Genomic DNA, 12,328 nt, shown 5'->3' with positions numbered 1-12,328 from the left:
AAGTGGTATCTCGGCAATCTTTTATGAATGTGTGTTCTTTGGTCTGAATGGGGACTGGGCCCCTGATGCAAAGGTGTGCAGAATAACAGAATAACAGCACAATTACCCCAGTGCCACCTCATTGGAGCAGGGAAGCAAAACAATCATAAACACTCATCCAATTGATGTCTGGGAACTGTTTGCCATTTTCTTCCGGAAATCCATCCGACTCGAAAGTCCTTGAATGCTAATTCTTCTTCGACACAAACCCGCTCACATCTAATGGGCAATATCTCCCTCTCCATAGTGAGTTTCACCTCAGTCGTGTGGAGTGAAAAACACAGCACACACAAGCCCCCCGACCCGACCGCTGTCGGGCGGCATGTGGCTCAGGAGGTAGACCGGGTCGGCTGGTAACCGGAAGGTTGCTGGTTCGTTCCCCGGCTCCTCCTAGCTGAGTGCCGAGGTGTCCCTGAGCAAGGCGCCTCACCCTGACTGCTCCTGACGAACTGGCTGGCACCTTGCGTGATTGACACCGCCGTCGGTGTGTGAATGAACGGCTGAATATAAGGTAATATTGTAAAGCTCTTTGAGTGGCCACTGGTTAGAAAAGAGTGACATAAGCGCAGCCAAGGATTTCATCTGGACTTAATAGCGGTTTCGAATAAAAACATTGGAATAAACCCAGCAAGGCCAGTGGCCGGTGTGTCAACCAATGAGAAGACAGGCGTTATAAAACCTCTGTTCTTAATGAACAGAGATTGAGCGAGAGAGACGGTCAAAATGAGTTCACACGGTGACCGGGGCGTGGGAGACGGATGGTCATAGATAAAGAGGAACAAATGAGAGAGAGAGAGAGAGAGAGAGAGAGAGAGAGAGAGAGAGAGAGAGAGAGAGAGAGAGAGAGAGAGAGAGAGCAGATTAAATGGGAGTCGAAGCTAAAAGCGAGGAGGATAAAAAAAAGGGGAAGGCTTAATTGAGCAAGTTCATTAAAGAGAAATTACTTTCAGCATTCCTCTGCTTAATTAATGACGCCATTTGAACGATGAGTCCTAATAGGTAGAGGAATCTAATTTTAGTGCCATACATATCTCGCTCTGTGTATGCATGCACATGTGTGTGTGGGGGGGATTTAAATGAGTGTAAGCTACTTAATGTACAAACAGATATATGGCCCTAAAAAATAACATCAGAACAGAGCTGGCAAAAACCATGAGAGCTATTAATTAGGGGCCTCCCTTTGCAAACTAATGAAACATTTGTTTATCTAAATAGTCATTTTCTGTGTGCGTATAAATGCGTTTTTTCCCTCCACACAAAGCAGCTAAACACACAATCCAATGCAAGGGTGCGATAAATAACACCACGAGTCTCATGCCAAACGCCATTAAAACCATTAACTTGACTCGCTCCTCTCTTTAAGAAGTTATATCAGGCCCTCATTAGAAGGCTGATTGCCTCTGTACTAATAAACTTCACACTAAAAAATTAATTACACTTATATTGACTCAATCCATCTCCAGCTGTAATTATCATTTCACCACCATTGGCTCCGTCTGCCGTCCCACTAATGACTTGAATAGACAAGGGACGTCTCCTGCGCGTGTGTCCGTGCGTCCGCATGTGTGCACATGTGTGTTCGCCTGAGTGCGTGTGCGCGTGTGTGACAATGGAGAGGAATAACTCTCATTGTCTTTCTAGTCACTCATTTTCCTCATCTCAGTTTCCTCACTTCATTCCTACCCCCCCCACCCAAACACCTGTCCTTCGTGGCACACACAGATCCCCCCCCCCCCGCCCCCCGGCTGTGGTGGTCTCCGTGACCTCCAGCTAAACCGTTTCCCCGCCCGGCCCGTGCCTGTTGCTGACTCGTTGCTTCGGGTGCCTCAGCTTACAGCCTCAGATTTGCTATTTGACTTCCCATTATTTCTCCTAGATTGCTTTCCCAGCGGGGGGGGGGGGGCGACGCGCGCCCGCCCCTGCCGCCGCCGTCCCGAGCCGTGGTTAACCGACCCGTTCCCGCTCGTTGGCCATCAAATTATCCATCGCCAAATTAAAACCTGGATTACTGAGAAGAAGAGGGGAGCCGATATTCCAGCGAAATTCACAGAAGTATGAAAAGGGGGGAGGAGAGGGGAGGAGAGGGGGGGAGGGGGAGGAGAGGGGGAGGAGAGGGGGGGAGGGAGGAGAGGGGGAGAGGGGGAGGAGGAGAGGGGGAGGAGGGGAGGGGAGGGGGAGGAGAGGGGGGGAGGGGGTTACAATTCTATGGTGGAATACAAATGATCGGCGTTCCACAGAGTAGCACATCTCACTAATGCGCTGCATTAAGAAATGGTTAGGCTGTTGATAACGATCTCATCTCGTACCCCGAGTGCAAATCTCATTAGGGCTACAAAGGCGGCGCTGGGTGCCGGGACGCGGCGGGTGGCGGCGGCGTGTTTGCGCGGCTGGTAACAGATGGCGACATTAGGGCGAGGCGAACGCATCATGTATTATAGAGAGAGAGAGAGAGAGAGAGAGGCGCCGCATTACAGGCCATCGGGGGCGCTGACAGAGCACCGACGGAGGGCTATCGGTCCTCGGAACAGACCTGAGTCTCCCTCTCCCTCCCTCTCTCCCTCTCCCTCTCTCTCTCTCTCTCTCTCTCTCTCCCCTCTCTCTCTCTCGCTCTCTCTCTTTCTCTCCCTCTCTCGTCTGGTCTCATCAATCTCCCCTTTATTCCCTTTCTTCTCCTTTTCTCCTCCTCTCAAAATGGCCTCTTTTATATCTGCCCAAGTGTCCCTCCTCCATCTTCCCCCCCCCCCCCCCCCCCCCCCCCTCCCTTTCCGTTGTTGTGTGTGTGTGTGTGTGGGGGGGGGGGGGTTGCATCTGAAGACAGAGATAAAGGATCTTCACGTTAACCATCAGGAGAGACAGAGACGGGGACAGGAAGTGTAGTGAGGAGCAGAACACAAAAACCCACGGATGAAATTACCTCCCATAAATCTTTTCATCCTCACAGTCGCCATGTTGTTGACTGAATGGAGCTGTTTAAAGTAATTATTAAAATATAAACTTATATTTAATTTATGGAATTAAAGGCAAAATTAATAAAAAGACAATGGTGAAGTTAAGAAATAAAAGACACAAAACTAGACGGATGCTATAAAATGGATGTTGATTTAGAAACTACTTGTGCTCAAGGTTATTCAAAAATAAAAAAAACTTTTACAAAACAGCTAGTTAGTACCAGTCACAATCCAGCAGCATTATGCTCAAACATTTCTAGAGGACTGTTATTCCAGCGGGCTGAGCATTACTCTAAGTGAAGAGTAATGGCGGTGTGGGTATCAATGTCAGAGGTGTCCACAGATGGGCCGGGATTTCATTAGCAACAGTCTGAGATAGCTCTCCAGGAAACAGCAGGGGCTGTGGGATGTGTCAGTTAAGAGTCTGCAGATACCGGGTCGAGGTGGTTCACGTGAATCCGATAAGCCCTAATGTCAGAACATATGATCCGTGAGCACTGTATTACGCATATTAATAATGTATTACGCTGGCAAAAAGCCCAGCCAATGACTTGAACCCTGTGTCAGGCGCAGGAAAACACAGACAATAAGAAGCAGTGTAGATATTCTCAGCACACTGCAATGATTCACGTCGGGGTGAGCCTCAACCGCCCCGGATATAGCACGCTAACTCATCGATGTTTCCCGGTCGACACATCCCCCCCATCATCCCACTTTCCTGGAGAGATTCAGCATGTGGCAGACATCAGCTCATTGTTCATGCCGGAGTTGGAGCGATTTTTTATCAGTATTCAATCGGCCAACAGTCGCGGGGCTGTGGGCCTATCAGAGGGGAGGGATGCAGAGTGCGGTGATGTCCTTGGCGGTTCCGCGTGAGGAGCCTCCTTAATGCCCCGGTTATAGGCTGCTCGCTCCCTTCCCTCTTTCCCTCGGAGGCTGAGGGGACCGACAGAAGAGGCATGGCGCTGAGATGATATCGGTGTTGGTCGCCAGCACATTTTTAGTTTGACTGATAAATCTCAGGTCTGCCGCTGAGAGGTGTGCCGTATTCGCTTGATAAGATGCAGCCGGGCGAAATGTTGGATGTGGCCGGTGGGCATCAGGGGATGGGGTTGGTTATAACATCTGACAGATCATGTGATCAAATGAGATGGCCCATATTAACCTCCCCATCAGCGTGTCATAACCATACAGTAACACACTGTGGGGAGATAAACACACTGACATTCAGGATTAAACAGCCATCTAAACAACTACGTTTGCTCAGTGCATTAATACGTATCATACATGGTATGAACATATGTCCATACCGTAACTCTATAACCCTAACCAAATGTTAGCTCATGGATTTCCAAGAGTCAATTGAGTGGAGCTATTTGAGCAATTAGAAAAACTGAAACTTGCACAATTCAGGCGATGGGAATGAGCAAGGTGATCACCTCTGAGCTGTATTCATCCAGAATGTGCCAACGGCCTCATTCTGCTTCATTTCATCGCCCTTCTGTCCATGACACTGAGTAGCATTAGCGATCCAATCCCTATTACACCACAGGTATCTCAGACGTAGCAACTGTGAATATTATGCCGCCATTGATCTAACCTATTCCACAGTATCACTGGCTTAAAAATGCACTGGAAATTCACAGAAGTAGCACCAAAATCTGTTCACTGAAAAAAATGTAGATTCACAGTGAATATCTTAGCTATAACAAGATTGATCTTGTGACACATTTTCGGGTTTATATGTGTGGTATTCATTCAGTCAGGGACATCACTCCATCTCTAGAAAGAATTTGCTAAAGTTAGCTGACTCTACTCAGCAGGGACAAGGAAAGATTTCAGTTTCTAGGTTTCCTGGTATACTTGCTGGAGTAGTAAACAATGGGTTGTGTTGCATAGGAGTCTACGGTTGTGACTGGTTTTTCAGGTTTAAGCTGAGACCCATGTGTTTCCAGGGAACCTGAAATACGACCAGCGAAAGTGAGTTATTCTGAAAGCGAATGGCCACATAATAATTTATTTGGTAACTGCAGTATAATCACACTTCAGTGATGCTTGCTCGCAGACCTCTGCACACGCGCCTCGTTCCTAACAGCATCACTGTCTCGCCAATAATGACAGATAAGCACACCCTCTTGTGTAATATTGCCTTGGAATCACAGTCATTTGTCATTTGATATAGCACTTGAACAACACTAGAAAACAAAAATGCCGCCGCAATTATCCAAACACGGGCTACTTGCCAATGTACCCGTCGCAGCCAGGTTTGCGGCCGAGAGAAAGAGATGGAGAAAGTGGGTTGGAAATTCTTTGAACTGAATTGACAGCGTAATTAAAAAAATTAACTAAAAATTTAAAAATAGGTAGAAAACAGTATAAAGGAATAGCACTCTCTGTGCAGAGAGGCCACTCAACACAACAAGCATACAATGGTCTGAGAGCTGAAGTGAGCTCCGAACAGGGTATACACACGAGTATATAGACGGGGCGCTACCAGGGGCTACACTGCCTTGCCCTGGCCACACCTGCACCCTGGCCACATCCTCCCTGAACACACCTGCACCCTGGCCACACCTCTTACCATAAAGTCCTCAAGATGGCAAAACCTCTTACTAGGCAAGGGGTGTGGCCAGGGAGTTGTGGACAGGGCACATGTGTGGCTTGGGCAGGGCAGAGCACAAACTAGGTGAGCTCAAGCCAACTAGGTAAGCACAGGCTATGCATCTAACCTGTCTGACACCGTGAAAGGAACAATACTGGGCCTCATCCTGCCATGTAACAGCCGCAGAGTCCTGGGAGGGACGAGACGGTGGGAGTGATGGAATGACAAAGGGAAGTGAAACAGGAGACCCTGTGAGATGGGCCAAGCCGATGGATGATGGCATCAATGACCCAGATGTTACCTTGAAGTCTTGAGTTAGTGTAGTAGCTACCTCTCCCGAGTAACGGGGAGGGATTGTCCCAAGCTCCCGAATGAATTCTACAGCAATGGAAGCCGTTAACATCACTACACAAAATCCTACACAAGCAGAGGAATCTGCACCCACGTAGAGACGCCGCCCACACACACGGGCAAATATGTCCCTCTTACCAGGGGTTCTCATCCCACACCGAAACACCGGGAATGGGTTGTTCATTTTGTGCATTATTGGCGGGAGGGGGGAGGATCTCTGCGCATACTTCGGAGGAAGAGATATCCATTTCATCAACAGGGGTTTATTGGTGAGAGGCGAGAGGGAGGAAGGTACTTCCCATGGCGAATATCTTGTTCTGTTAAGTTTTGGGTATTGCTTTGTCGAATTCTTTAGAAACAAATTCATATTTTTTTTCTGCTTGTCTGTGTTCTTTTCATGTTCTCATTTTTCTCACTCTGGAATCTGTTAACTGGTGACTGTACACAGCTCATAAGAAGTGACGGAACGGAAATTGTGTTTTGGTAGAACATATAAGCTGAGAAACTCGCAACCTTCTCTCGTAGTTAAGGGTCAGCTGGCTGTGCAGAAGGTGCGATGCTTCTCTTGTTCCGAGTGATTTTTGGAGTGTACCGAGTGCTTTTTAGCCTTCCCCTTGTGGAGAGAAGAGCCCTGGAACCTGACATAAATAAGAAGTAGTCCATAGATCTGAGCTCCAGTGTTTCAGAGAAAAGTCCTTCGGTCAATCCTTCAGGCCGTCACAGTCAGTCACACCCCAACACTCTCACTTCTCCGCACCCAACCAGCGTTAGCCAAGGCTGCAATTTATACTCACCTTGTTTCAGTAAGTTATAGTGCACCGGGTAATGAAATTGTGTTTCTGTTCATAAATCCCAACCTGCATAGTTTGCTCTCCAAATTTGCTTTCATCCGGTAAAACCTAATGAAACCGTTACACTCCAATATACATTGAAATTGCACTCATCAAAGTTCCTCTTTTGAGATTTGAATGCACTTACCTCTCCTTTTCTTTGAGGAGTAAATAGATTAAATCACTGTGTGCCTGTGTGCCTGTCTTGCTAGTTTTACACGATTACATAGCAAATCAATTTCATCCTTTCAATAAAATGTATATCATGCTATTGAATTACTCTGGAATCTAGGACACATTTCTTTATGAGCATTTAGATTCATGCCGGATCTGGGCTCTACGCTTCCCCTTATTCAGTGTCAAGGCTGGATACCTGGCAGCATAACCGAGTGAAAAGAATGGGGACGCTTTTTGGTAGTAGGTGGTGTGTGTGTTTTCTGACTGAGTGCATGAGTTCATGGTTGCACTTGTTCAGAGTTCACCAAGACTCTTCATAGCCATACTGTACCGACAGCCATATACGTTTCTCCTTCTCCTGAACAATGTACCTATTTTAATTCTCTTTAGATAAAAGCATCTGCTGAATGCCCTAAATGTAAATGCAAATGTGCATGTTCTGTGGCTGTAATAACAGGCTAATAGTTTAGCCTGAGACATCTGAACCCTAACACACGTTGCATGCACTGTAAAAGAAGCACACATCATACAATAGCCAAATCCCTTAGTGTATTTATTAAACACATGATAATACTTTGGCTTGAGGACCCTGCAGAACTTTGACCTGAATTGGTGTCTGCATCGCTTCACTAGACCGTCAAACCCCAGGGATGTAAAAAGCTGGGAATCAGTCAAATGTCACATATGGCTCGAGGGACGACAATTGACGCCTCCCCCTATGGCATGTTAAGAAGCGAACATAAAAGCGCTGATGCAACTCTAACTAAACGCTGGGCAATCTGTCTTTAGTGTAGCAGGGAGTGACTGCTAATTATGAGTCTCTGCTGGCATGGGTCACACCAACATGACATGACGGAGTCAGTGGGCTTCGCTCTAGGTGTCTATCCGTAATGGCTAATTAACAGCAGTCAGTCAAGACAACACTCTGGTAAAAGCAAGGTCATGTTCACTTGCACATATAGTGGCAGTATTTTTATAGATTATTACAGCAAAAATGAAAAAAATAAATGTTTGATATTTCATACTACAAATTTCATACTACAGAACCAGGGACAGAAGGGACGTTTTATGTCAGCAGATAATGACGTTAATTGCTTGGAACATTCCGGTTTGATGCATCTATATCAAAATCCTTTAATTCTCCCTGTGCCACGACACAGCAGCTAAAAATAACAGCAGGCAAAGACAAAAAAAAAGTCCTCAAATGATAATTTCTACAAAACTCAGAAACAAGCTCCCCCCCGAAATCCAGCATTTGCAATTAATTATGCCTTCCATGTACTGTAGTGTTCAGCCAATTAAATGTTGTAAAACACTATGCCTCCAAGCAGAAAACTACACATTAGCATAACTGCTAAATGTGTTGTTGCTATACAAAAAAAAGGAGCGTCTAGGAAGCAATAATTATGTAAACAGAGAACTGAAACGTTGAATACTTGACACCACGTGGCTGCGCATGACCATAGAATCCCCTCCTCCTGGCTTCAGTCCTCCCCCCCTCCAATGCTCTCTACATCATTACAGCGATATCGCTTTACAGTGCGCCACTCGCTGGCTGCAGTACCGGAGCGTGATTGGCTGAGAGCGAGGCCTTTGTGCTCCTATGAGGCTGTTTAGCTTCGCTACTCAAATCCTCTCGATTTGAAAGGGAAAAAGAGGCTCTTTGTCTACACAAACCAGTCGTAAGGAATGAAATAACCCATTAACAAGATTATCCTGCTCATTCTGGGCCACACAAAGGCTTAGCAATAGCGGGATAATCATTAGGCCCACAATGGGAGCCGCGCTGATCCGTAATCTTTGGTTCTGTCGTGATTGAACTTCTGTGGCGTGGCCGTGGGCTTCAGAACACATGACATAACGCTGGACTCTGGGAGAACAGAGAAGTAGGACATGAATATAACTCCTGGTGGTATGGTGGTTGCAGGCTGTGATACAGAAGGACCGATACAAGGACGAGAGAGAGAGGGACGAGAGAGAGAGACAGAGAGGGAGGGATGAGAGAGAGACGAGAGAGAGAGGGACGAGAGAAAGAGACAGAGAGAGGGACGAGAGAGAGAGGGACGAGGGAGGGACAGAAAGAGAGACAGAGAGAGGGACGAGAGAGACAGAGAGAGAAGGATGAGAGAGGAACAGAGAGAGAGAGAGAGAGAGAGAGAGAGAGAGAGAGAGAGACAAGAGAGGGGCAGCGGGGAGAGTGAGACAAGAGAGAGGGACAGAGGGGCGAGAGAGGGACAGAGAGGCGAGAGAGAGAGGGACGAAAGAGAGAGACAGAGAGAGAGAGAGAGATCAGAGAGTGATGGGAGGAAGGGATGAGAAGGTAGAGGCCGATTGTGAGCCTTATCCGGTGGTTTCTCCTTACAGCCCTGAGGATCAACAGCTATAAAACAGGCTCCTGAGACGAGGGGGACACCCTTAATGTGCCTGGGCCATTCTCTCTGTCAGGGCGCGTACCGGTAGCAGGTCAGCCATAGGCTAGTTCAGTGTCTAGGGTCGCTGAGGGGGAGGTGTAAATACAGGACAGACGGGTTTATGGAGGTGTGTAAATACAGGACAGACGGGGAAACCACCCTGTGCCTAACACAACCGCGGTGGCTAGCTAGCCGAGCGCTTGCCTAGTTATGAGGATATGGATGAGGAGCAGGTGGAAGGGAGCCGGGTAAAAATAAAGCCCACAGTAAACATAGATTCAATCAACTTCATCCCAGATAACAAAACCTCTGATACGGGGACCGCCTGTGGGTGGAGCAGCTTGGGGCCCCGGCGCTACGCTAACAGCTCTCCGGCGTCATCTGCGTTCACACTATCAGCAGGAGGGCCGGCCCGGCGTGTGCTTAGAGCCGCTGAAAGGCCCACGCCACCGCGGCTCCTGCGACTATACTACCCATAATTACTCTCCCGTAACGGCGTTCCGAGGCACGCCGTAGTCGGGCAGGAGGGGAAGTGGGCCAGCGGGGGCGGACTGACGGACGGACCGAGTCCTCGTTGCATGCCGCCGATCGAAGACTTGAGAGGCGAGGGTCTGTAGAGTCACCGCAGAAGGACTGGCCGAGAGGGGGATCTGGACGGGGGTCCCCGTCACACCGCCATGACAAGAACAACCAGAGCTCTGGGATAGCTCTGAACAACCAGAGCTATCCTTTTAAGTGCTGATATCATGCCACCAGGTGTGAGTGTGATCAGCCATTGCAAGCCCTTTGAAAATCTGCCTTTCCCTGTGCCCTAGTGACATCTCTAGTGGGCGTGTCCACCTAGACATATGATGTATAGATTAGCAACATTTGCCACAGTCTACTGGGTAGGCTGGTGGACTGATCTATCCAGCATTCATATTAAAAGTGGACACGCCCACTAGTGATGTCACTAGGGCAAACGGAAGGGCTGATTTTCAATCGCCTTGCAATGGCCGAACACACTCACATCTGGTGACATAATAACGTCCCTTTAAATGGCTCTACTGTGTGCTTTGCTACATTTGTTCATAGTACCTTTCTCATTGTATTTCATATTTCGCCATTATCATGACACTGCCATGACCAGAACAACCATCCTGGGAGATGGTTGTTCACCAGACCACCGGGGGACAGAGTGCCATTTCAGTAGGGGTATGGGGTATGGGGTATGGGGTATCACACAGCATGGAAATATCGGTGCTAGGGGGTGGTCCTCTGTTGTAGCTGTGCGGGTGTCTCATCTGCATGGAATACGAAGGCCTGAGCGGAGGTTGTGGACTTGTGCATTTCAGATAAATAATGATTATCTACTCCGTTCTAGCAACGCAGTAAACCGCTCAAGCTACAATCATGGTCGCCATAATGCATCGGTTTGCACCTCTCAGAATGCATCGAGGAGTCGAGACACCGCTGCAGCAGCCCTCCAAAAAAATCACATCATCGCAATCACACGCCAGGTTTGAGATGGAGAGAAAACATGCGTCCTCTCTCAGGTGGAGGGGCAGGAGGGGAGTGGGCTCTTCCAATCTGTTCAGCCTTTTTACACACGGAGCCGATCACATATCTGCGGGCCGACTGGAAGCAATTCCTCAAAGGCAGCAAAGTGTTTGCTTTCTGCCTTATTAACATTAGGAGCTGCACTAGTCCTCAGACTTAGTCCCATGGTCCCCGGGGGGGGGGGGGATATACGAGGGGACCGAGACTGGGGCAGCGCTGGTCGATTCTCCGACGCTGCTGCCATCACGCCGTAATGAGCTCTCCAGGGTGGGGTGGGGGAAAAGAGCGGCTGATTCCTTCAACTCGCTCCTTGCCGCCACACTAATTGGCCAGAATCTGAGAGGTAAAAATGCGGCAAATGGTTTAATGGCGTTAATAAAATATAAGTCCGATGTACGATTTTCCCACGCGTTTCGATGATAAATACGCAGCGGATGAGAACGATCCGGATGTTTCTGCGTGAGGGGGAGTGTCTCTGAACTGCGTGCTCCGCGGACTACACCGTTGGTTTGCTGATTAGCAGAACCTTAATGAGTTAAGTTTCAGCTCTCCCTATTCTCACCCCCTACGTGTTCATTCCAGGCTAATAAATAACGTTGAGTCGGCAGTTAAAAGTTGTTCTCCTTTTTTTTTTTTCTTCCTCTGGTGCAACGACGAGCGGTAGAGGATCCAGAAGCTGGAGTAGTGAGGGAGGCACTTTGCAAATGACATCGATTCCACCCTGGACCCTAAAGACCACCTGCCACCCATCCTAATGCCCGTGCTATTACCGAGACAAGGGCCGTGCCTGGCCCAGCGCTCTCCTGGTCTCGGCCCACTTCCGTGATGGTCCTATTCGTTGAGGTGTTACATATGGAAGGACTATTGCTATTTGTTACATATTGTGGCATAATGCACTGAATTCAACATATTTCTTACTATTATCTTTTAAATTATTTTCTTAACATTTGCCATGCTTAAAGATGTATTTATATTCTAGAATGGGAGCAGCTGGGACATGACCCAATTTCCACCGAGTACTTCTGATTCCGACTCTGATTCACTTGTTTTCCTTGCCCCACTAAGTAAGAACTATTTCAAAGGAGGGCCGACTGGGGGAAGGCAGTGGTCCCCCGTGGTTTCACGGGCACGTCAAGGGGCCAGGGGTACAATGCTTACTATTCGAGTTCGTCTTTCGGGAAAATCGACCGGGCAAGCTTTTGTTTCAATATGTAAGCCTGCATTTCTTCAGCTGCCAAATGGTCGAATCTATCGACTTGCTGGCTGCAGGTTTCAATCTAGGACCCTGCAAGGGGCCGTAAGTAAGGTCCTGACCCTGAGCCTTGGAAACACTGGTTTACTGAGGTGACTGTAAATTGAGGGAAATGCTATTTAGAACTGTGTGAAGGTAGTGAAGCTATGTGCCACAGGACCACAGCCAGACCGGACCCT

At 48.1% G+C, this 12,328-nt stretch overlaps 1 protein-coding gene across 1 annotated transcript in view; it reads right to left on the bottom strand.

Annotated features, from left to right (window-relative positions):
• LOC307076146 (protein kinase C-binding protein NELL1-like) overlaps positions 1-12,328 on the bottom strand; it is a gene marked incomplete at both ends in the record, with an annotated part of 204,457 nt that overhangs the window by 22,917 nt on the left and 169,212 nt on the right. The gene's annotated exons all lie outside the window — the stretch shown is intronic.

This window comes from Pollachius pollachius (genome assembly GCF_949987615.1).
Source record: "Pollachius pollachius genome assembly, chromosome: 5".
In the NCBI taxonomy this organism is placed as follows: Eukaryota; Metazoa; Chordata; class Actinopteri; order Gadiformes; family Gadidae; genus Pollachius; species Pollachius pollachius.
The sequence above is the reverse complement of the archived record's forward strand: the minus strand, read 5'-3'. Positions and strand labels throughout refer to the sequence as shown.